At 43.0% G+C, this 24088-nt stretch overlaps 1 protein-coding gene and 1 long non-coding RNA gene across 6 annotated transcripts in view; one reads left to right on the forward strand and one right to left on the reverse strand.

Annotated features, from left to right (window-relative positions):
- The window catches only part of LIMCH1 (LIM and calponin homology domains 1), a 264731-nt gene that overhangs the window by 115776 nt on the left and 124867 nt on the right, over positions 1-24088 (reverse strand). The gene's annotated exons all lie outside the window — the stretch shown is intronic.
- LOC120990252 lies at positions 1025-22570 on the forward strand. Its single transcript, XR_005776391.1, has 3 exons — positions 1025-1136; positions 3587-3590; positions 22532-22570. It is a non-coding gene; the product is annotated as an uncharacterized LOC120990252 (long non-coding RNA).

Below are 24088 nucleotides of genomic sequence, written 5' to 3' on the forward strand. Positions count from 1 at the left end.
GCGATCCGCCCGTTCCGCAAAAAGATAGGACATGTTCTATCTTTCTGCGGAATGGAAGTACGGGATGAAACCCCACAGAAGCACTCCGTAGTGCTTCCGTAGGGTTCCGTTCCGCATCTCTGCGAATGGGTCCGCATCCGTGATGCAGAATGCACACGGAACAGTGCCCGTGTATTGCGGATCCGCAAATGTGGTCCACAATATGGCAACGGGACACCTACGGTCGTGTGCAGGAGGCCTTAGAATTCAGAGGGAAATGCGGGAAAATAAATCTGAATTGTAGTAGACGGCATAGACCCCTCTAGACCCCCGCATCAGAAGCACGCAGTCAAGCAATAACAGGTTTAACATTCCGGCTTACAAAGCAAAAAGTTGGCTCCTACTAATAATAAGATTACTAGTTTTGGCTAATTACCACAGTTTATTGGCTTTAAATGAAAGCTAATTTGGCTTAATTTGACAGATAGACAAAAACAAGACTTAGAAATGCAGTTAAAAGAATCTGCATTCATGTTAATAGCTGAAATGTTTACAAGGCCCTTTGTGCTCCTGCCAACTGGTTGCAATGTTTAAATTTCATCCAACAGATTTAGGAGGTGCTGATAAAATAAAGGCTTTTTAGTTTATATGCATCACTTCTGTATGGGAGATATCAGAATGATGCCTAGATCAAGATGAATTAACGGATTCCACATGGTCATCACTATGGCTGTAGCGCTGAGTTTGCCATTTTACAAGGAGTGTAAAGGGGACAGCACGGGGCCGTTAGCGGCTCGTAGATCAATGGCACTTTATTCATGTTTAAAACAAAGCGTGCCGAGATCGTATGGAACCCTTTGTCAGGTACAATACAGGTGGTGTATTGTACCTGACAAAGGGATCGGGACGATCCTGAAATGCGTTGCTTTAAGCCTCAGAACAACAGCTTAAAGGGGTTGTCGCACTTCAGCAAATAGCATTTATTATGTAGAGGAAGTTAATACAAGGCACTTGTGTTTGTATTATCCATATGCATTGTTATTATCCATATTGCTTTCTTTGCTGGCTAGAATAATTTTTCCATCACATTAAACACTGGTCGTTTCCGTGGTTACCACCACCCTGCGATCCATCAGTGGTGGCCGTGCTTGCACACTGTAGTGAAAGGCACTAGCCTATCTGTGCTCCCATGGTCCTAGCCACGAGAGAGGCCGGTGCTTTTTCCTATATTGTTCAAGCGTGACCACCACTGATGGATTGTAGGGTGGTGGTAACCATGGAAACGACCAGTGTTTAATGTGATGGAAAAATGAATCCAGACAGCAAAGGAAGCAATACGGACAATCACAATACATTAGTAAGTGCCTTGTATAAACTTTCTCTACATAATAAATGCCATTTGCTGAAGTGAGACAACCCCTTTAAGGTGAGTGGCCCATACATGAAGGGGCATTCCTTATTCACTATGGTGTTGCCTATTATTGCTCTCCTTTCTTTTTCTCTGCCTGCTATTGAGTTTTCTATTTTGCTATTCATCACACTATGGTATTTGTGGTATCATATAGGACTGCATTATCAAATGTAGTAGATAATATTCTTTGTATTTTAATCATCCACTACTTTTATCTTTTGGTTCAGATTGTGAAGATTCGATTATCAGAAATCTCATGAACACAGCCGTAATTTCGCTCCAAATCCAATCCTCATTTTTTGCGGATTCAGACCCATTCATCTCAATGGGGCTGCAAAACATGCGGGCGGCCCATCGTGCACAGCATCATTGTAATCTATAATGCTGTGTACTCCCGTGCGCAGGAGCAATGTCGCTCCGGGACATATGGACCGCTCACGGACTGTATATCTCGGAGGACATACGGTCGTGTGCAAGAGGCCTAATTAATTACAAGTCTGTGTAAGGAACTGTGGGGTATTCCCAATATATAATGTTAGGTAATAAATATTAGATCGTGGGGTCAGACTGCTGGGAAACATATGCGATGCAAAAATAAGGAACCTTTGTGCCCAAACTTTCCCAAATGCATGATTGTTTTAAGGGGGGGGGGGGGGGAAGCAGTTGAACTTGCATGCTATTACTCCACCAAAACTGTTTAGAAGAGCACACAAAGTGTTCGCTTTACGGGGAGCAGGGAGACCAGGGTTCAAGTTCTGATATTCTAATATTCATCAACTATTTCCTAAAACCTTTCTACCTGCTGCTCGGACTTCTGATTTACTTTTTTTAACTCTTCGGACAATAAGTTTGAGAAAAAAGGAGATCAACCAGAATTGTAGTGCAGGTAATGCTTAGACTGCATAAATCTCTCGTCTGGGACATTTATGGCATAATAATAGGATATACTGACCCCATCTCCAGGACGGAGTGAACAGAGAGCCAGCTGAGCAAGCATGATCACTCTTCGTTCACCGCTCCATCCAGCACCCAGCAAAGAAGCCCCATAGTGGTTAATGGAGGGGCGGTAGCACTTGCACCTCTTGCTCTCCATTCACATTTAGTGACTGCTGTAAATAGCGGAGTGCGCCCGCACCATACCATAGCAGTGAATGAAGAGAACACTGTGTACACACGGCTTGCTCTCCATTCACTTCAAAGCTGTATTCTTTAGATAGAAGAGTCCCAGAGTGTGACCTACACCTATCTGACAGTTATGACATATCCTATTGATAGGCCATAAATTTCCCAGATGGCAAACCCTCTAATCTGAATCAACTCACAAATGACCATTTCCTTTTTGTTCATGTAGACTTTCTTTTACTACTCTACAGCACAAAGTAGATAACATGCAATCAAGCTGAATTGTTTCCCAGGAGTTTCTCAGACAATTTATTTTTCTGTGGAATATGCTGGTGAAATAATACAGCTCTAGCACATACACTGTATGCACTGTACATATAGATAATGTAACTGTATATCACTTTGGCTAGGCGGGAGGAACCCATACACAGAGCAACCCTGATGAAGCTGCCCGTACAGAAATCTTTTTTAAAGGGATCCTGTCATCAACTTTATGCTGTCCATACTAACGGCAGAATAAAGTAGAGACAGGTGAGCTGATTTCAGCGTCATTTATAAGTTAAAAGTAAGTGGTTGCCGAGAACCAACATCACAATCATTGCAGACTGGGCCTGGAAAAGAGTCACGGCCACCTGAGAAGAGTCCTGGTTATTCATGAATCCCTGCCCACCTGATGACTGACAGTCTTCTACCTAGTTTTCTCCCTTTCTCTCTAGAAGAGAACTGCCAATCATCAGCAGATGGGCGGGGGGAGCAGGAGATTATGAATAACCAGGACTCTTCTCAGGTAGATTTGACTCTTTTCAAGGCCTGTGCTGCAATGATGATGATGCTGGTTCTCGGCAACCACTTACTTTTAGCTGATGAGTGACACACCGCTGACATCAGCATTTCTGTCACTATTTTATACTGCCCTCAGTGAGGTCAGCATAAAGTTGATGACAGGTTCCCTTTAAGTGTGGTGTCCAGACAACCAAGGTAAACTTCATACAAATAAAATATCTCGGAGTGTGGATCTTGGCACGGTATTTGCATACCAAGTGTCTCCGTCCAAAAGCAATAAAGTCACGGCAGATATGTCCCTGTAGATCCCAAGTTTTCTTCCTGAAATTATGACGCTTGTAAGAGGGCATTCACACAACCATATGTATTTTGTGGTCCGCAAAATGTGGATCCTCAAAATACGGATGACGTCTGTGTGATGTCCATGTTGCATCCGTTTGTTTGGTTTTTGCGGACCTCAATAGTGTAGCATACCAGGTGGTAATATATTACATACTGATCTGAACATGTGTGGTGAAGTATAAACATTCTTAATAACAGTATGAATACAACACTAACCAGCCCCACCTATAAAGCATGAAGATGGTCATTGCAGTCTTGGGTATCATCATGTCTACCCAGCATTCACAGTCTACTTGACTAGAAATTAGGGTTGCTTTCTTCTAAAACCAACTCCACACATTTATACAGGTTGTGTCTGGCATTGCAGCTCAGCTCCGGTGAAGTGAATGGGGCTGAACTGTAATGCCACATATAACCTGTGGACAGGTGTAGCACTGTTTTTGGAAGAAAGCAGCCCTGTTTTTCTAATCCTGTACAACCCCTGTTCAAATTACTTGATTTATGTAATTAGGTAGCGTTGCCATTGGGGAAATTTTTAAGAAAGCGGCCCAGGAGTGATGTAACCACTCGTGGTTCATACATTAGTTTATCGACAGTATTTTATAAAGGAACTGATACACACACGGTTCATGCTACACATACAGTAGTGAAACCGTACTAATGCATTCCAGCCAAGCTGATACCCAACAGACCTGGAGATGAGGTTACAGCTGCCTAGTTGGCACCATCACCTGAGATCATCTTTAGAGCTTTATTCTTGCTGAGCCGATAGATTCTTGCTGTCCCCTTCCTAGAGATTACCTCTCATAGCTCCCCGCTCAACACTCACACAATGCACACTGGTTGTACAAACAATGAGACTCAATTTGCACCCCACCAGCTAGCGCCATCTTTACAGAACATCTCCTGAAACCCAGCATTTATACAAAGATAACATCCCATATGACTAGAGCATTTGTCACTGTCTGCGATTAGGCGGCATTAAGGGGCCATCAACAAAAGGCAGGAATGCACTACAGAAATATATAGTGCATTCGGAAAGTCTTCAGACCCTTTCACTTTTTTTACATTTTATTATGTTGCAGTCTTGTGCCAAAATAAAAAATCCAGTTTTCCGCCATCATTCTGTACTCGATACCCCATAAGGAGAAAGTGACAACAGAATTTTGAACATTTAGCAAATTTATTGAAAAGGAAAAAACTAAAATTTCACAGGGACGCAAGTATTTTTCAGACCCTTTGCCATTACACTTGAAGCTCATGGGAGCTCTGGGGCCTCCCATTTCTATAGATCATCTTTGAAATGTTTCTACACCTTTATTGGAGTTCATATGTGGTAAATTCAGTTGACTGGACATGATTTGGAAATACACAGCCCGTTCTATATAAGATCTCACAGCTGACAATGCATATCAGAGCAAAAACAGCCATGAGGAAGAAAGAACTGTCTGTAGAGCCCAGATATATGATTGTGTGGAGGCACAGATGTAGAGAAGGATACAAAAAATTCTCTTGAACTGAAAGTTCCCAAGAGCCTAGTGGCCTCCATAATTCTTAAATGGCAGAAGTTTAGAACAACCAGGACTCTTCCTAGAACTGGTCACCCCTCCAGACTAAGTAATCGGGGGGAAAAAGGCCTTGGTAAGAGAGGTGACCAAGAACCCAAATGGTCACACTGGCTAAGCTCCAAAGACCCAGTGTGCAAATGGGAGAAACTTCCAGAACGTCAACCATCACTGCAGCACACTACCAATCTGGACTTTATGGCAGAGTGGCCAGAAAGAAGTATCTCCTCAGTAAAAGACAAATGAAAATTTACAAAAATGCATCCGAAGGACGGACAGTGAGAAACAAGATTCTCTGGTCTAATGAAACCAAGATTGAACAGTTTAACCTCAAGTGTCATGTTTGGAGGAAACCAGGCCCTGTCCAATACCATCCCTACAGTGAAACATGGTGGTGGCAGCATCATGCTGTGGGGTGTTTTTCAGCAAATATGACAGGGAAACTGGTTGCAAAATAAAATGTGAAAAAAGTGAATGGGTTTGAAGACTTTTTGAATGCACTGTAATGCTGTGACTAGAGTTCAACTGTCTTGTGGCGAGATTGGAAACTTCAGCATCATAAATCAGAGAAGCAGTGCTGAGTCTGGGAAATACAATTCCCACACGGCCTTGAAAACTTGATAATAAATTTAAGTGGAGGACAGCGTAGCACAGATCGGAATATGGTATATTACGGTTTGACCCGCAACCGATTAGTGCACAGGTTATAAATTCTTCAGGCTGGAATACTTCTTTAATAAATCTTCAATTTTCAGGTCGCTCTCAGTTGACGTAAAATCAACAATTTATATTTGGATATAATGCAAGTCCTAATACATGTATCTATAATAACAGCAGGGGCCTTATAACATCCCTCCCCCATGCAAAGTCCTCAAGTATATTCATGTTGAACGTTCAACAGGTATCAAGTGACTGCGCTGTCCTGCTGCACACAGAATTAACTGTTCTGGCAACCAGCAAAATAAAAACAATGCATCTCAGCAGCTTTCAATAAATGGAGGAGCTGGGTGGTCTTACTATGTAATTTAAATCTCATTACACAGCGCTCTGAGGACACATCAGTCGAAAATGTTATCTCTGTTTCCTCCAAACAATAAATTCCTGGCTTACACATCTGCATGACGGATCTGTAGAGGGGGACAAAGGGCTTTCTTCTACAATCCACACTCCTTTATTCTCTTATTATCTTTGTACCAGGCACAAAAGAAAAAAATCCTCACTGAATAGACTTGGTTATGTGTTTTGCTGTATATGGGGTCAGGTGTTTTTTTAAGATTACACATCCAACAACATAAATGCACTTTGGTTCTCTTCCACATATAAAATGCCAAATACTTCTATGCAAATCCAAAAGATTATTACTACAGATATTTGTAAAAACAACATCTACATGAAGGGTCATAGTAACATGAACACATGCATTATGAAAAAGAAAACATCCATAATATGAATGCAGGGTTGGACTGGCCCAAAAGAGCATCAGAGGGTCCTCCAGTGGGCTCAAGCTCTAACAATGGACCCCTAATAAAACAGGGCCCTTAAGGTATTGTATACAAAGAGGGTGGGCCCTCAGAAAAACTTCCTCTGGTGACCAGTACTATAGATGATCAATTTTTTGAGGGCAAGGTTACACATTTTATAATGGTTCCCTGGCACTTTAATTTATCCGCTTGACATTCAGAACCAAATATAGGGTTTCTTTTATCCTGGTAGACCTATGGAACCAATGGCAGCTACAGGATGTGTGTGCTGCATCTCACTGGTCCACGTTACAAAGGTGACCAAACATATCAGGAACATGTTGGCCAGTCAACAGATTCCCCTTTGGAGTCTGGGCAAAGCAAGATGGGTCATGTTGGATTTCAGCATGCTGGATCCTTTGTTCCCACAGAAATTAAAGTGGTGTTCATAGCGATAAAAAAAAGTTGTGCCCAGGGAGGAATGGTTATAACATTTACTCATCTCTTTTATCTACTGCCAATTCCAATGCTGGCCATTGATCCTCACTATCCCTTTAGCCATGATGTCATCTTCTTGGATACAGCAGTGACATGCCTATATACGCTGGATACCACTGCAGCAAATCAATATCCTTAGCAGCGTATGGCACATGACCACTGAGGCCAGTGGTTGGCTGCAACGATCACATGGAGTATATAGGTGCGTATTTGCTGTGGCCTAACAAACAAACCATGGAGGACAAGATTGGAGAGGCAACACCAGGAGTGGCGTGGTGAAATTAGTAATATGAGTATATATTCATTTATTCCTACATAGGGGACGTTTTTATGTCAGACAACCCCTTTAAGCTGTTACCAGAGTTACCCATAAGAAAAGATATACGCTCTGTCAACCATGCACATTTAGGGGAGAGTTGATAGTTATAGCTGGTGGCCGAAGGAGCGACACAGACATAAAATTCATCTGGCAATCAACTTTTTGAGAGAAGAATGGAACACAGCAACAACGAGCAACTCCCAAATACAATTTTACTGACTTACCAATTCCATTTAGTGCTTAAAGGGGTTATCCAATCCCTATAATGACCCCCAGAGTGCCCGGGCCCCTCTTCTACAGCATACTTACCTGTTCCCTGGTACCTGCATCCCTCTGGATCCCTGCACAGCTGCCGTTGCATTTCCCCAGGTGACAATAGGGAGGCTGGTCACTGTTGCAGCCTGCTATTTGCTTCTCCTCCCCCCGTCACCAGATGTTTTGATCCGCGCGACGGGGAGATGCAGCTGCAGCCGCGTGGGGATCGGAGGGACACAGGTGCCAGGGAGCAGGTAAGTGTGCTCTATAGGAGGGGGCTCGGCATTCTGGGGGTCCTTATAGGGATTGGATAACCTCTTTAATAAAGGATCAGAATATTGCAGAGGGTTTTTTTTTTATTTTAATACAGGTTCCCCCATGATGGTCCTACATAAATGTACCAGATCACATGCTTTACACTAGAAGGCATATACTCCAAGCAGGAGCAGACTGGGAACTTGGAAAAAATCTAAAGGTTCTGCAATGTTCTGTCCTCCTCCAGTTGTTTCTAATAAAGATATGACATAGGAGCTTAAAGGGGTTTTCCAAGAAGTTACTACTGATGACCTATCCTCTGGATAGGTCATTAATATCAAATTTGTTGGGGTCAAACACCCGGGACCCCCTCAGATCAGCTGTTCAAGAAGGCAGCAGCACTCACATTAGTGCCGCAGTCTTCTCTCTGCTTTACCTAGGCTGATTGAAAAGACGTTCATCGGTCACGTGACCTAGGCGCAGCTCAGACCTACTGAGGTAAATGGTGCTGAGCGCGATACCAATGACAGCTATACAATGTACGGAGCTGTGCTAGGTAAGCACAGAGAAGGCCACAGCGCTTACAGGAGAGCTGGTGCCTTCTCAAACAGCTGATCGGTGGTGGTCCCAGGTGTCAGATCTCCACCGATCAGATAATGATGACCTATCCAGAGGACCCCTATACTGCCCCTAGTAGTATGCTCTACAAGTGGCCAAGGAAAGAAAAAACATAAAATTCCTAAGTCCTGTTCCAAGCCTTCATCTGCGGTGAAGGCCACGGGCCTCTTCCAGCTTTGTACACTGCCTCACATAGTGGCCTTTGGCCTATGAGGGTCAACATCAAGGTAGAAAGCCAAGAGCTCTCCTGCCCTGCTGAAGTATTCAATTGTATCACCATTCTGAGGACAGCCATACAATTAAATTTAGAAGGGCCCCTGCAGCCACCTGCCACTTACATAAGTACCTGATATTCGCAGCGTTAACACCAAGAGTGTCAGATCGTTATGTACCTGTCCAGCAGCCATTAGGAGGGAAAAGGTGGTCCCCTGGACATCGGCACACTGGGAAATTTCACTGTAGGGTCTATCACCAGTACAAGTTCCCATTCCTTCTGAATAACATCTGTGCTATGCTATGGGCACTACAGGTTAGGAGGTGTTCACATCTGCACTGAAAGCTCCATTCGAAGCTCCATCGCAGGTTCCATCATAACTGACAAAAAATATAACTGCATGTAGCGCTATTCCCCCCCCCATCAAAACAATGGAGCCCATTCTAAGTCTATTTAGTTCGCTAGACACCGTCAGCGTATATGGCAATAGATCCAGCACAGAACTGTGGCTTCAGAACCCAAAGCTGATGAGAAGCAAGCCTCATGTTCTCCTAACACTGCAGATGTGAGGTCAGACACAGAAGCCGTTTTGCTAGTATCTCCTCTTACATCTAGGAACCTGTAACCTAATCTGTACTACTGGGAAGGAAGACAACAGCTGCTTCCCTCCATAAGCACAAGACGAATAATAATGTGCGGCGGCTAATAATAGCCAAAATGGAAACCTCCCCAGAAGAAGGTGCTGAGATACATCTATTAGTGTGCTAGGTATTAAGAAGATTTCCCTCAAATCCCTGTGATCACTGTATGTTTAGGAGGCAGAATAAAGAAATACAGGAACAGAAAATACTTCATTTTAAATGCTGCCAGCTTTACTGTAACATTTTATCTCCACAGCCTTGTTACCATCTCTGAAGTCATTCCAAGGTTAACATGTCTCTACTGTAATCCCTTCCTCTCACTAAGCCCTGATATAAGACTAAAACCTCAAATCTTAACAATGGCAATCCACTGTGCTCTTTCCAAGGAAATGTCAGAAATGTTTTATCTCTCAGACTTTTCCATGGCCAAAGAGGGGCACTTACGATGACTTCAAATGAGACACACTTCTAGTAGAGCCCTGCACTTTAATACCAACAGGGCAAGGGGAATATCTAAGGGTATGTCCAGACAGCTGATTTTGGGTACAGTGCAGAAAACCAAGCCAAATCTTCACTGAAACCGCCTCCCATTGTTTTCAGTGGGGGGCCACACCCCAGTTCAAGTCCAAGGACTTTTTTCCGCATGGTTTTCAAGACTGCACCCGATTACCGCGCAGACCTCTTGCAAAGCCGCAACGGGAGCCTGCTAGCGGTTTAACTCCATTCATGAGAACTTACAGTGCAGCAGTTTATGCTGTTTAAAACCCCAAAATACGCCGAAAATCCTGTGAACATACCCGAAAGGTTGCATTAGATTAGATACAGAACTACAACTCACAGCATGCCCCAATAGCTGTAGGCTGTCCAGGCATGCTGGGAGTTGTAGTTTTGCAACAGCTGGAGGGCTGCAGGTTGGGCATCCCTGGATTAAACGATCCTGCAGGTGATTGTCGGGAGGGAAGCATTCCTTCCTGGCTTACGCCTGCTCGTTAGCGGAGACGACCGACCGCTGCTATTACATGCAGATATCTCCTCCACTGTGTGGGACTGAGCAATCGCTATGCCATCGCTCGTCCCCATACTGAATCATTGTTTGCCGTCAGCAGATAGTGATTACACAGCATGATCTGCCACCAACAAATGATGATTTTTAAACCTGTTGAAAGATTCCAATTACCCAATGAACGAGCTCGTCTATCGGGTAATTAGTGGCAGTATTATACTGCCAGATCATCGCTAACAAGTGTTCCTGTGAATGTTCGTTAATGATGGCCAGTGTAATACAGCCTAAAGAGTTTCTCATTCTGAAAGTGTATCGAGTACTGATAAAGGAGGAAAGCGCAAAGGTGGAAAATTAAAGGAGTTGTCAATTTTTTTATATTTTTTTACTGAAATGTTAGGAGCCATTTAAACTTATTTAAAAACTTTCCTTCCTGCGCTTGGTCCGATCTGGTGCCATAGCGCCTTCATCTTCCCTGGGCTCCAGTTAGTGACATGTAATTTGGCTACAGTGCCAATGTTCCATATACCACTACAACCAATCCCTTGCCTCAGAGGTGTACGGAGCAAGACTGCTGAGGACAGTGATTGGATGTAGCACTAAACAGTCACTGTTGCAGCCGAACAATGTGTCATGCCTGCATCCCAAGGAAGAGAATAGATGGCAGAGCTGGATAACAGAGTGCAGGAAGGGAAGTTTTTTAACATTATATTACATTGATCTCAGCACATTAGCAAAATAAAATTAAAAAATATTTAAAAACTCCTTTAAGCTCTAGGCCACAGTGCAAAATCAGTAAGAGGTCCCCCACCTACCACGTGTCACGGTGTCTTGATACATGGGAGAAAATGATTAGACCCTCTTAGGCACCTGGGCCACAGGGTGACAGCTCCATTTGCAACACCTATATCTACTCCCATGTGTAATTCATCTACAATACCTCCAGGTGCTCCACAGGTCTACATGTCTTCAGGATCTAATAGGGTAGAGCAGGCTAGAGGTTTCAGACTAGAGTTTGTTTTAATTTACCAAGTATAGGGATTTTTATTTTGGCAAATGGGTGAAAATAACAACCAGGTTGATTCCCCTATTGTCTATGAAGTGGCAAATCAATGAATCAGACAGGACAATTCCTTCACCTCTATCCCAGAATTTGGTGTAGAAGACTGTACTTTAGAGAGTGCACGTCTGTAAGTGTAGGGTCACTTTCTGTGAACCTTTGAGAAAACATGAGGGAGCGGCTTAATAGCATATTAACACAAGTGTACTTGAGCTTTAGATTTACTTCCACATTATTCTTCTAACAGGGACACATGACAGCAGAAAAACAGAAAACTATCCCTAAAGGAACTTTTTTTTACTATTCTATCATATTATTAGAAGCATGGAGTGGAATACAGAGCTTGGTGTGTTATAATTGGGCGGCCCCATGCACACAACCATGTATTGTAGTTCATAAATCACGGATGCAGTCCGTGTTGCATTTGCATTTTTTGCATCATCAATGGGTCCGTGGTCCTCACTCTGCAAGCAAGTATAGGACATGTTCTAACCCTCTGTGGAACGCACATACGGATGCAGAAAGCACACGGATCATCCATGTGCTTTCCTTATCTGTATGTCCGTTCCAAAAAACGAAATGTGGACAGAAAACAAACCACATCCATATTTTGTTGATTGGTAATTTGTAGACTGCAAAACAGATAAGGTTGTGTGCATGGGGTCTTAGAGAAGATGTCCATAGAATACCATTGTATTTAGAATAGCTACTGAAACTGAATCTACATTTGAAAAATGCACCATTCTGAGGATATCTATACATGGCAATCGTTGCTGGGTATTGTAACTTTTATAAGGCTATGTACACCTTTGGGGACACTTTTTTTTTAATGATTATATTTTACTTTATTTAGGGCTAAAAATAATTTTTCTGTTGAGCTGTTCTGTCACAAAGGGTCAACTGTTTTTCTAGCTGTGTGCATCCTACCTTATCTCTAAATCACTAAGAGGTCATAAACAATTATTTAAGCCACATTCTTATCTGTAAAATAAGGACTCAGCTCCCTGACTGACAGAGCAGAGAGACTATTCAGATCCTGCTAAAAGAGCATCTCAGCTCTGTTCAGAGAAAAGGGCTCCACGTTTTTTTTATAAAGACCAATTGAAAAAATTATTTTTAGCTCACAAGGAGTACAAAGCACTAATAATACAACATTGTACATAGCTTTCACACCCTTCTAATATAAACCGGTAATAGACGGACTGTGTCCCTGGTATTTACAATAGTCCCATTTCTTCGCTAGTGGAGAATGAGGCATGGATGCCATTTATCAGGGTTAAAAGCGATTATATTCTTAGAGATAGATGATTTCTATAATATACAATGGAAACTGAAGCACTGGTGTGCACCCAGCCTTAGAGGTACACTCTATGACCCATATGTACAGGACACCCTCTGTGAGCCTCAGCAGAGGCCACTACAAATGACCGGTTCTTACTTTGGCAGACTATACACAGCCACATATTTTATGTTCAACCATTTACTTAAAGGGGTGCAACCCCCTGCACACAGCCATTATAAGCAACTAAAAGCTGTTCCCTAGGCGTTAAAGAAGCCAGACGTGTAGAGATCTGTATGTTTCTAAAAAAAAGGGTAGTTCAGTTGAACATCTTTCATTTTCAACTGTTGGTAAAGTTTAGCACCAGGGAACTACTTATTCTACTGACTGGTGGGGGTCCTGCTCATGGCCCCTTAATGATACCATGTAATAATAGATAAAAGTTGGATAAAATCAAGTATTTTCAGATAGTTCATAAATATCAAGTATAGAAGTGAAAGTTTCACAGAAAAGTGGAGGGAATTATAAAATCAGGGGATTCCATAGAAGTTGTGCTTTTTAATAAAAATGGATCACAATTTTCACATGTTAGAAAAATTCACTATGCCAGTCAGAAAGATGCTTTAACAAAAGAACTTTACTGAAGTGAGAAAGAAAAAAAGTTCATATAAAAAAATTGCTAACAGAGTCTGAGTCACGCTATCAGAAAATGTGACCAACTACTCTGGCAATGTTAAACTTAAAGGAGTTTTCTGGAAACCAGCGGGCCCTGAAGCAAAGCCCCCTTAATTACATAGAAAACACTTGTAGGAGAAAGTTTGCAATATACTTACCATTCCAAAGTTGAGTGGATCAGCCTTCTGGGAACCCGGTCACATGAGGCTCCTCTTCTAAAAAAAACACCTTCTGTCAATGTCATATCCTTTAGAGTTTCCAGCCTGGGTTATGGACTGGAAATTACTTCCATTTTGGACGGGAACGGAACTAGTTCTCTCCCTGGCAAAAGCACTAATTCCTGAATTCAACTCATCTGCACATGCGCAAGGAAGTGAAATTGTGGTCCTTTCCTTGACGGCTCATCTATAGTTTAGACCAGAATACTAGTAAAGGACATGACGTTGATAGAAGCTGGATATTTAACAGGGTTCTGGGAGGACGATCTATGAAACTTCATAATGGTATATTACAAACTTTCTCCTACAGGTGTGTACTTTGCAATAACGGTGGGATTGTGGGACCTGATGGGTCCTCAAAACTTCTTTAACCGCACTTGTATAATCATCTTTCTAAAATTTAAAAGGGGTTGCCTAGAATCTGTTTGTTTTTTTTTGAAAGTTAATTTTTCATGAAATAGCACCAAACCTGTTGTGTCTGGTTTTGCAGCATCATTTACTTGAAAGGGTTTCTTGTGCAATACCAAACAAAGCCAATGAGAAATATGCACTCACACGACAAACCTGATCTCGTCTATAGTAAACCCTAGAGGGACACAGATTTAAACTTATGTTTTTAAGAAAAGTTTCTTTACTTTACTGAAATAATGCTTATGAGACATGCACTGTTTTACATTATGCTGCACTTCTTGTACATAATTACTGATATTACTATTAATAATAGGCTTTGCATGTAGTCGTCCATTACAGGTGCTCCAGATGTTATACTTTGGGAGCTTGTATCAATGTCTCCCAGCTGCAAAAATGAAAGTGGAGCCAATCTTGAGCTTAGTAACTGCTGCATGCATTCGGCAGAGCCAAAGACTGCTTTGTTCCTGAGAGCTTTCATTACCTTGATAAACCTAATCCTGGGTTTGTGTGTCAGTTCTAGGGAAACAAGTCTATGGGGGAAGGTTAAGGTTAAATCTGAATGAGCTACCAGTTAATAAGAGTTGGTGATGAGCACATAGGGTGGTCTAGTCGGGTCTGCCACTATGAGGCTACAAAGCAATGGATTATATTACATAAGACATTACTAAATTTTGGCATCGTCAATAGCGCTTTTATTCTTAAGTGCTGCACCACAAGCATCCCTTCCTCTCCATTAATAAGCCTTCATCTCCCCCTGCTTCCTCTCAAGAAAAAAAAAAAAAAGAAAAAAAGGAAAATAAAACCAACACCTTGACATTTTTGGCAGACTCCGACGTCCGGCTGTTATGTACAAGAGCCGTGTTGGCATATTCCTCTGTCAGGTTTTTACAAACAAGGAAGTCACCGGCCAGAGCAGGAATTCCTCAGGTTGGGGTCTACCGGTATAAACAACATTTCTTTACAGTCTGCTAAAGTATAGATTACATTGAACAATCGCTCGCCTATAATTTATAATATCACATGAAATTCTGTTTGATGTCCTCATTTTATGCGCAGTAATAAGTTACTTTATAGAAAACATCTGCTCCAGCTTTTCTCTTTGAAAGCTACGCAAGTCTTAAGATATCAAAGCTTGGGCAACGCTGCTTCGTGGAAAGTTCTGTCCAGTTGCAGCAGCACGTTAGAAAAAGCATGATTTCTTGCTACTAAATACAGATTTGGAGGGTGTTGAACATTAAACCTAAAACTACTAGTTCATAAAGGTTCATCTTATAAATGGTGGAGGGGTAGCAGAATAATCAGTCACCACTGGGTCCTTACATTGGACAGTGTTAAAGGGGTTTTAAAGAACTTACAGTAGGTAATGATGACAATATCAGATTGGTGGTGGGATGGAGTGGAGACAGAATGCTACACTATGTAGTTTCTGTTGCCATTGTACTGCTGCTCAGCTCCCATTCACTTGAACGGGGGCTGAGCCCCACTACTCTGGCAGGGGCACTACACGAAGTAAGGAGGTCTGTCGCCAGCTCTGTACACTCGTTTCTGGTGCTGCAACTACCTAAAACAGCTGATCGACGGAATGGCTGGGTATTGGACCCCAGCTGATGTGATATTGATGATCTATCCTGAGACCAGTTTATCAATATCGAAGTCCTGAGAAACCCATTTTACTATATTCAAACCTCAGTACTATTACAAGCAACAGGGGTTTCTCTGTTGGTTCGCGTTAACCTACGTTGATTGAGTAGGGTGGAATAGCTGATGGTTGAGCCTTTATATGTCCACTTCTTTCTTCATTTTTGTTTGTCGGATGTAGTGTTTGTTAGATGCAGTCCCTTTCAGATACTCTATACTTTGTTCTGTATTCTGGGATCTGTAGCTCCACAATTGCATCTTGTTATGGTCTAGTGTGTTTTCTGTGTATTCTGGAATCTGTAGTCCCATGGTCTCTTGCTTAGTTAGAAATTCGTTTTTTTTGCTGTGCTGTTATATTGTCCTGTCTGATTTGCAGATTTAAATTCAGATTGGGTCAGATCAGTAACGTTTCATTACTGTTCACAATGTAACAAACAGTGGAGGCAGACCCACTGTGCTAAATAACCAGTTTGACTTTGGGCTATTGCTGAGGGAAATGGTCTTCACTGAAGAGGAGCCGCCAGGCTGCTACCTCTTGCAATACCGGGGCAAGTCACCAATGGGTCAGACAATACTTGTAGTTAAGAAACAATAGCTATTTTATCTTTAAATGAACACTTACATGTTACTTGTGTATATGGCCTGACAAAGTCACCATTATGGTGATGGAACACATTGCCAAGTAAAGTATCCTGCTACTGAACATGTAGCTTTCAATCACCCTACCAGTCTCCTACTTAGCAAGTGCCACCATTACAGCGGTTTTCCTTTTTGCCTGCCTTCTATTCCCTGGACAGAGGTGCCTATTTGACTACCACCTGAAGCCAGCTGCTGCTCCATAGTTGTGCCTGGTCAGCCTAATGGTCAAGGTGAGCCTCTGTGTAGACCACGCACTCCCCTCATCTATGTGATCCTGATCTATCAGTGCACCTTGATTTTATCGTTCTGCTTCCAGTCCCAACCATACACAGATTAGGGCCAATTACATATGAAATCACTGTAACATATGCTACCAGATCTCTCACTGTCATAAATCAGTTTAAAAGATAATTTAGGAGAGGAATGAGAGGGGCTGGAGAGGAGCCATCAGACAGGCCTGTTAATAAAACTATCTTGCAAAAATGCTTTTCAGCCCAAAATACATGCACCAAGTACATACAAATATCCATATCCTTATATATATATTTTTCTAAGCAATCAGCTGTGTCTGCCAACATCCTATGACCCTCGAGGGAAGGTTTTTGCAAATACAGCAATGCAGAGTTAAAATCCCCAAATGCTTCCTCATGGAGATCAGATTTGCTTTCATATAAGATGGTTTTTAGGTTGTATTTTAGGTTCAAAATCCTTTTCGAACACAGGTTACCAGGTATTTTTATATAGTACATAATGCTACAAAACATCATAGTGCTTATGTGTACACGTACAGTACAGTCTGAACTGTGCACTGCCAGCTCCAAATGTGAGATTCAGATTGCATGTATCATGGACACTTGAGAATGTCACTGCATGCTCTTGAGATTACCACTTAGGCGCCTTCCCTTCCAGTATAAAAATTTTATACTGGACCAGTCTACCACTTATAAAGTTTGATTTGCATGTCTGTTATGTAGCATTCTACATATAGAAATGGCAGCCATGCATGGCCTGTCCCTCTCATTTCATCTATCTGTCCAAGTAAAAGATTTAAGAGCTCTATAGATCTTAACTCACCCATTACCAACAAGGAGACAAACCAGTAACTAAGACTATAATGGTGCTGTCCCTGCCTAGGCAGAGCGTGAAATAACAACTTTGCTACCAACTTTCTATCATCCCCTAAGGTCTGTAAGCAGCACTTATCAAGGGACAAACATGGCGGTCATGATCCCTAATCACCATGGAGAAGCTAAGAGTTAATATGAAAAGATGAAGAATAAAGACGAGACACGTATGATAAGATTTGATCCAAACCACTTTTCTGAAGAGATCGGACAACAATCCCATCGCTCCCCAGACAGCAGATGTCACAGGGGCAGGAAGAGACGGGATCAGTCAGTCTGCATTTTAACAAAGATGATCTTTTGTTTCGGTTGGAGAAAACTTGCTGCCACGGTCGTCTGGTGGCTTAAAAGGGTTTTCCTATCTGATTGGTAGAAGTCCAACACCCCTGCCAATCAGCTGTTTTGATAAGGCATCGGCCGCTCCTGTGAGCGCTGCTGCCTTCTCACAGCTCACCAAGCACAGCGCCGTACATTGTGTTGTGGCTGTGCTTGGTATCATGCTCAGCCCCATTTACTTCTATGGAGCGGGGCTGCTCCTAGGCCACGTGACACATGAACGTGTCTGCCTAGGAAAAGCATAGAGAAAGCAAGGAGGAGCACCACTGCCTTGTCAAACAGCTAATCAGCAAGGATCCCGGGCGTCGGACCCCCACCGATCAGATACTGATGACCTATCCTGAGGATAGGTCATCAGTATAAAAATCTCGGAAAACCCCTTTAAGGTTGCCATACACGTTTGGCTAATGCTGGCCCTACACATGAGATTAAAGCCAATTGAACAACTAGCACGAACAATCATTCATGATGACCAGTGGCAAACTCTGGCCCGCCAATAATAATCAGCCATGCTGGCATATTTCTGCTGAAACTGAATGCTTATGGCATGGCAGGCTGAATACGGCTCATCATTTGCCATTGTGCTCAAGGACTAGGGAGTCAGTTTTTTATTTTAAAACGGACTCCCTTTTTAGACACTTTTGCCTGGCATGTTGGTGATAGGATAGTTCGCACGAAAGATCGGCTGCAATGTGGCCGATCATTGTCTCAGGTGTCTGGCCAGCTTAACATCAGCCTAATCTGCCAATTCATCAGGACGACCATCTAATGTGAATGGGGGTGTACAGATTCTCTCATTTGATGTCGGTGAATAAGGACATGAATTTTCTGGCAGTGGCTTATTCCCCTTACCTTACTGAGAACACGAGCACACTTGGCCAGTTCGGAAAAACCCGCAATACCGGCACTACCAATATTAGAAGTATGGTGTGCGGGTTCACAGAGCAATGTAAACAATGAAGAGACTGCAGCACCGGTGCGAGAGCCGCGGCCCTTCAAACATCTCATTGGCGGGAATGCTGTGAATTAGACCCCAACTGATCTGATATTCATGGCAAAAATTTGATTGTCCTGGAAATCATCTTTAAAGGATTTATCCAGCATTTTGAGACTGACAGCCTCTCCTCAATACTACTCCTGATGAAGGGACATCATCCCGAAACGCGCTGAGCCAGTTTTTATACACAAAATAAAAGAAATTTGAACAGAAGCTTCCTGACTGTGGCTGCCTTCATCTTTCACCATCTTGAGGCGAACCTGGCTGGGGGGGGGGGGTATGGTTTACCGGTGTATTATGCTTATCCGAGTAACCCCCCCCCCTCCCCCGTGAAGTGAGTAACATCTTAATGTGCATGCTTACACCGAAGTGTATTGTATTTATATGTACATTTATTCGCCACGAACTGTGGCGGTTTTTAAAGTTACATCATTTTTAAAGGGATACTATATTTTTTTATTTTCTATTTTTCCATTTTTTTCTATACCCATTGATTTTAATCCATACCGTTGTTTTTATATTGCCTTATATTATCCACATTGTCTTGCAATTATTTGGTTCCTAAGCCCAACCCCCCCCCCTTTTTTTCTATTTTGTCGCAGCGGCTTTCCCACCCTATTGATTGGCGCTTTTCCAGAGTCTTCTCGGAGGGAGATTGGGAGCGTCTTCACACCCAATCCCCCCCCCCTCCTTTGTTACTTAGCCTCTCCTCAGGACAGTCCATGGAAATCCAAACGATGGGGGCCTGCCACCCTCCAGCCGCCAATCAGTTATTAGGGAGTAGCTCCAGCCCTGGAACTACACAGCTCCATCCATGGTACGCTAACAGCAGCATCCACTACACCAGGCATGCTCAACCTGCGGCCCTCCAGCTGTTGCAAAACGACAACTCTCAGCACCAAACAGCCTACAGCTATCAGCCTACAGCGGGGCATTGTGGGAGTTGTAGTTTTACAACAGCTGGAGGGCCGCAGGTTGAGCATGCCTGCACTACACCATGGACTGAGCTCTGAAGTTCTGGCACTGGAGCTAACAGCTGATCGGCAATGGAGCAGGGCGTTGGATTCCTGTCGATGGCCATCAATATAAAAATGATGGAAAACCCCTTTAAGAAATAAAGAACAGTAGAGTTAATAGGAGCGATGCAGACAGTCACTTGGCAAGCACACCGCCTTGCTCTTATGTAAGCAGACAGGCCTGCATGTAAATCAATGATGATCACAGAGGGAATCTATACACATTAAACTGCTACATGTATAGACAAAGCAGAGCCCGGGATGAAGGCCAAGAATGCAATATATCAGGAGGGCACATGAATGTAAACGTATAATAAATGGTATGGAATCTGATGCTCATCTTAATATTTCACAGTTCACAGAGGATGTAAAATCAGTTAGCAAAATCTCATAATGGTATGGATTTTGTATTCACAGCATGGCAATTTATACTGTGGATTTCAAGGGTGAGATCTTGGCAAATATTCAGCATTTATGCACCAAAATTTGTAGTATTCGATGCAGATTTTGCATCTAAGGATTTTGTACAGATACACTTTCCACTATGAAAAATCCGCAGTCGATCCACCACATGTATTTCACTCGTATTAAAGGATGACATCAGGATTATGAATTTAGTTACAGGAATGAATGGAGAAGAATATAACGTTAGTTCGGTATCGGCACAAGGTAGGTACGTACCATATTACCAATCTACTGATCAAAATTTAATTTTCCTTCAATAAGAAAAGACATTTGTATTTGAGAGTCATCGCCACCGCCAATATTTCTAAATCCTTACCCACAATTCTAGAAGATCCTTCATGTTCTGGCTTAGCAGCACATGGGGCATCTCTATAAACAGACATCGGGTTAAAGACGCTAAAAGAGTCATGATCCACCCACAGGGGATAACACTGGAGAACTGGAGATCTGCCTCTTTCCAAGACTGGATTTTTAGTAGGCATCCAGATATAACAGAGGTTTTCTAGTTTTATCCTATAATTTATTGCATGTCCACAAGATATGCCATAAATGTCCAATAGGCCTGGGTCTCACCTATGGGCCCTGCTCCTATTTTGCATGTGACCAACATCTATCGAACATTTTTGGCATATCCTACGGATATGTCACAAGTGTCCAGATGGGATCACCGATTTAAAGGGCACCTGTCACCACATACTACTACGTCAAATGGTAGGTACTGTAGCTGTCCATCCACACTTGTAAGCAGAGTCCCATAATGTCTCTGGCATCTCCATATGTTCCATCAGTCTGCTAAAAATGACTTTGCAACATGCAAATTACCCTTTAGGTGCAAAGAGGGCGGTGCCACTGTAACTTGTTGCACCCTGACACTCCCCTCCCTGTCTTCTATGCGGTGATGTGATGGACAAGCCAGGCAGTCCCTGAAGTCTTGCAGGATCACATTCTGTACATGTAAAGGGATGGAGACCACCAAGGCTGTGATTTGCATATTATAAAGTTGTTTTTTTGAGGATTGATGGAACATATGGAGATGCTAGAGTCATCATGGGACTCTGCTTCCACCATGGGACTCTGCTTCCACCATGGGACTGTGGTGACAGGTGCCATTTAAAGTAGTATTCCAAGCTGGATATTTGTGACATATCCACAGGACATACCATAAATGCAAGATAGGAGCAGGTCCCATAGCTGAGACCCATGTCTATTGGATATTTTGGCATATCCTGAGGACACAGCATTAAAGGGGTTGTCTCACTTCAGCAAGTGGCATTGATTATTTAGAGGACATTAAAGGGTTTCTATCACTTGGTATGACATAATTAGCTGTCAGACACTAGCGATCTGCTAGTGTCTGCTCTGGCCAACCATCCTACTATAATCACTTGTGGGGCAGCGGTTTTGCTAAAAAACTAACTTTTATAAATATGCTAATGAGCCTCTAGGTGCTATGTGGGCGTCATTAGCACCTAGAGGCTCCGTCTACCTTCATACACAGCCGCCGCCCAGCGCGTCCCTCCAGCCCGCCCATGTCCTCCTCCGTGTGACGCAGCGGACGAGTTCTCGCGCATGCGCGGCTGTATTCGGCGCATTTGAGATCTCAGCTCGGAGCGGTCAGACATTCAATGCGCATGCGCGGCTGTATTCGGCGCATTTGAGATCTCAGCTCGGAGCGGTCAGACATTCAATGCGCATGCGCCGAATACAGCCGCGCATGCGCATTTAATGTCTGACCGCTCCGAGCTGAGATCTCAAATGCGCCGAATACAGCCGCGCACGGCGCATGCGCGAGAACTCGTCCGCTGCGTCACATGGAGGAGGACATGGGCGGGCTGGAGGGAGGCGCTGGGCGGCGGCTGTGTATGAAGGTAGACGGACCCTCTAGGTGCTAATGACGCCCACATAGCACCTAGAGGCTCATTAGCATATTTATAAAAGTTAGTTTTTTAGCAAAACCGCTGCCCCACAAGTGATTATAGTAGGATGGTTGGCCAGAGCAGACACTAGCAGATCGCTAGTGTCTGACAGCTAATTATGTCATACCAAGTGATAGAAACCCTTTAATACAAGGCACTTAATAATGTATTGTGATTGTCCATTTTGCCTCCTTTGCTGGATGAATTCATTTTTCCATCACATTATACACTGCTTGTTTCCACGGTTACGACTACCTTGCAATCCAACAGTGGTGGCCGTGCTTGCACACTATAGGAAAAAGCGTCGGTCTCTTTGGTGGCTGGGACTGTGGGAGCGCACATAGGCTAGCGCTAGTGTGCAAGCAGGACCACCACTGATGGATTGGTGGTCATAACCATGGAAACGAAAGGAGGCAATATGTACGATCACAATACATTAGTAAGTAGATATTTGCTGAAGCGAGACAACCCCTTTAATGTGTAGTTGTGGCAGTTCCTTTACGTTTCTTACGATAAAACTAGAAAAAGTGTCATATCTGAATGCAACTAAAAACCCAGTCTTGGAAATAGGCAGATCTCCCACATTCCAAAATGCTACTTGGGTTCCCCAGTGTTATCCCCTTTTCTGGTATGTGGTGACAGAAGACCTTTAATCTGTCTACAACATTCTATTATACTTTACGTGCACAATCTCTCACAATGAGGATATTTGCTTGCCGTCAGTGAAGGAAAGCACATTCGGAGGCTGCAAACTTATTCAAAGCTAGCCCAGCATCTATCTGTGTAGTGCACTACATGTATCCTGGCTAGGAAATGCTCTATGTGCCAAATACACGAGCAGCAGCTGCACATAGCTCGCTGATACTTTGCTACAATGTGTCAGCCTGGATACAATTGTATTCATTCCTCAGCTGACCGCAGGACTAGACAGTACATAGATAGTTTGAAGATAAAGATTTAAACAAAGTGTATAAGAAAGCTATTAAACGTGACATTTATACACAGATAAAGACGTTTTCTGTTTTAATCCAAATACATTGTGGGCCAAAAATACCCACATCAAGAAAACGTACACTTTATATTATAGCCGGCTTGAGGTTTCAAAGCCATAATTGTGGTATGCAAGACTGGGCTCTTGGGGCGAAAAACACAATCCTTTTGGATGGACTCCATAACCAGAAGGATGAAAACATTTCACACTCATTATAGTCTGGTGGCGGCACTGCGCTAATGGTGACAAATGCCAACTTTTTCTAAAAGGTCAGGTGCCATTTTTGTTAACACTGCTCACTGTGTTTCCAAGCAAAAGTTCCATGTCATCCAAGGACAACCACGTGGAGAAGTATGTTTATGTGAATAGAGCCATCATCGCAGGTCAAGGCCCACATCGCTGCTACGACCTCGGTAATATCACCACATACCCTTGTGTCTTCCTGTAAATCATGTCTAATTAGACATCACACTTGAAAACATTTCCTATGTCACCCGCTCACAGCCGTGCAAGCAAATTCAAAACTTTCATTCTTTAGTGTTTTAAAGGACTCTGAGGATTAACTAAATGGCTTTCATTGTCAAACTCGAAACTTCTGACAAGTCAATCAATGGGATCTAATGAAACCTACTGCTCTCATGCTGAGAGTTTTAGTAGGAGCCACATCTCCAGTGGAAATGAGGTACAGAACCCTGCCATTCTTAAGACCCATGGTGGTCTGAATGGGTCAAATATGAAAAAAAATACTTTTACTCAAAAATGACTGTGTAGCAACTTAGGAATACATGGCCTACGACGGAAAGCCAAAAGTATGCCACAGGCATGGGTAAAGCTACAAGGGGTTCGAAGGTAGCAGACCCA

The sequence above is a fragment of the Bufo bufo genome, chromosome 2, assembly GCF_905171765.1.
Source record: "Bufo bufo chromosome 2, aBufBuf1.1, whole genome shotgun sequence".
NCBI lineage: Eukaryota > Metazoa > Chordata > Amphibia > Anura > Bufonidae > Bufo > Bufo bufo.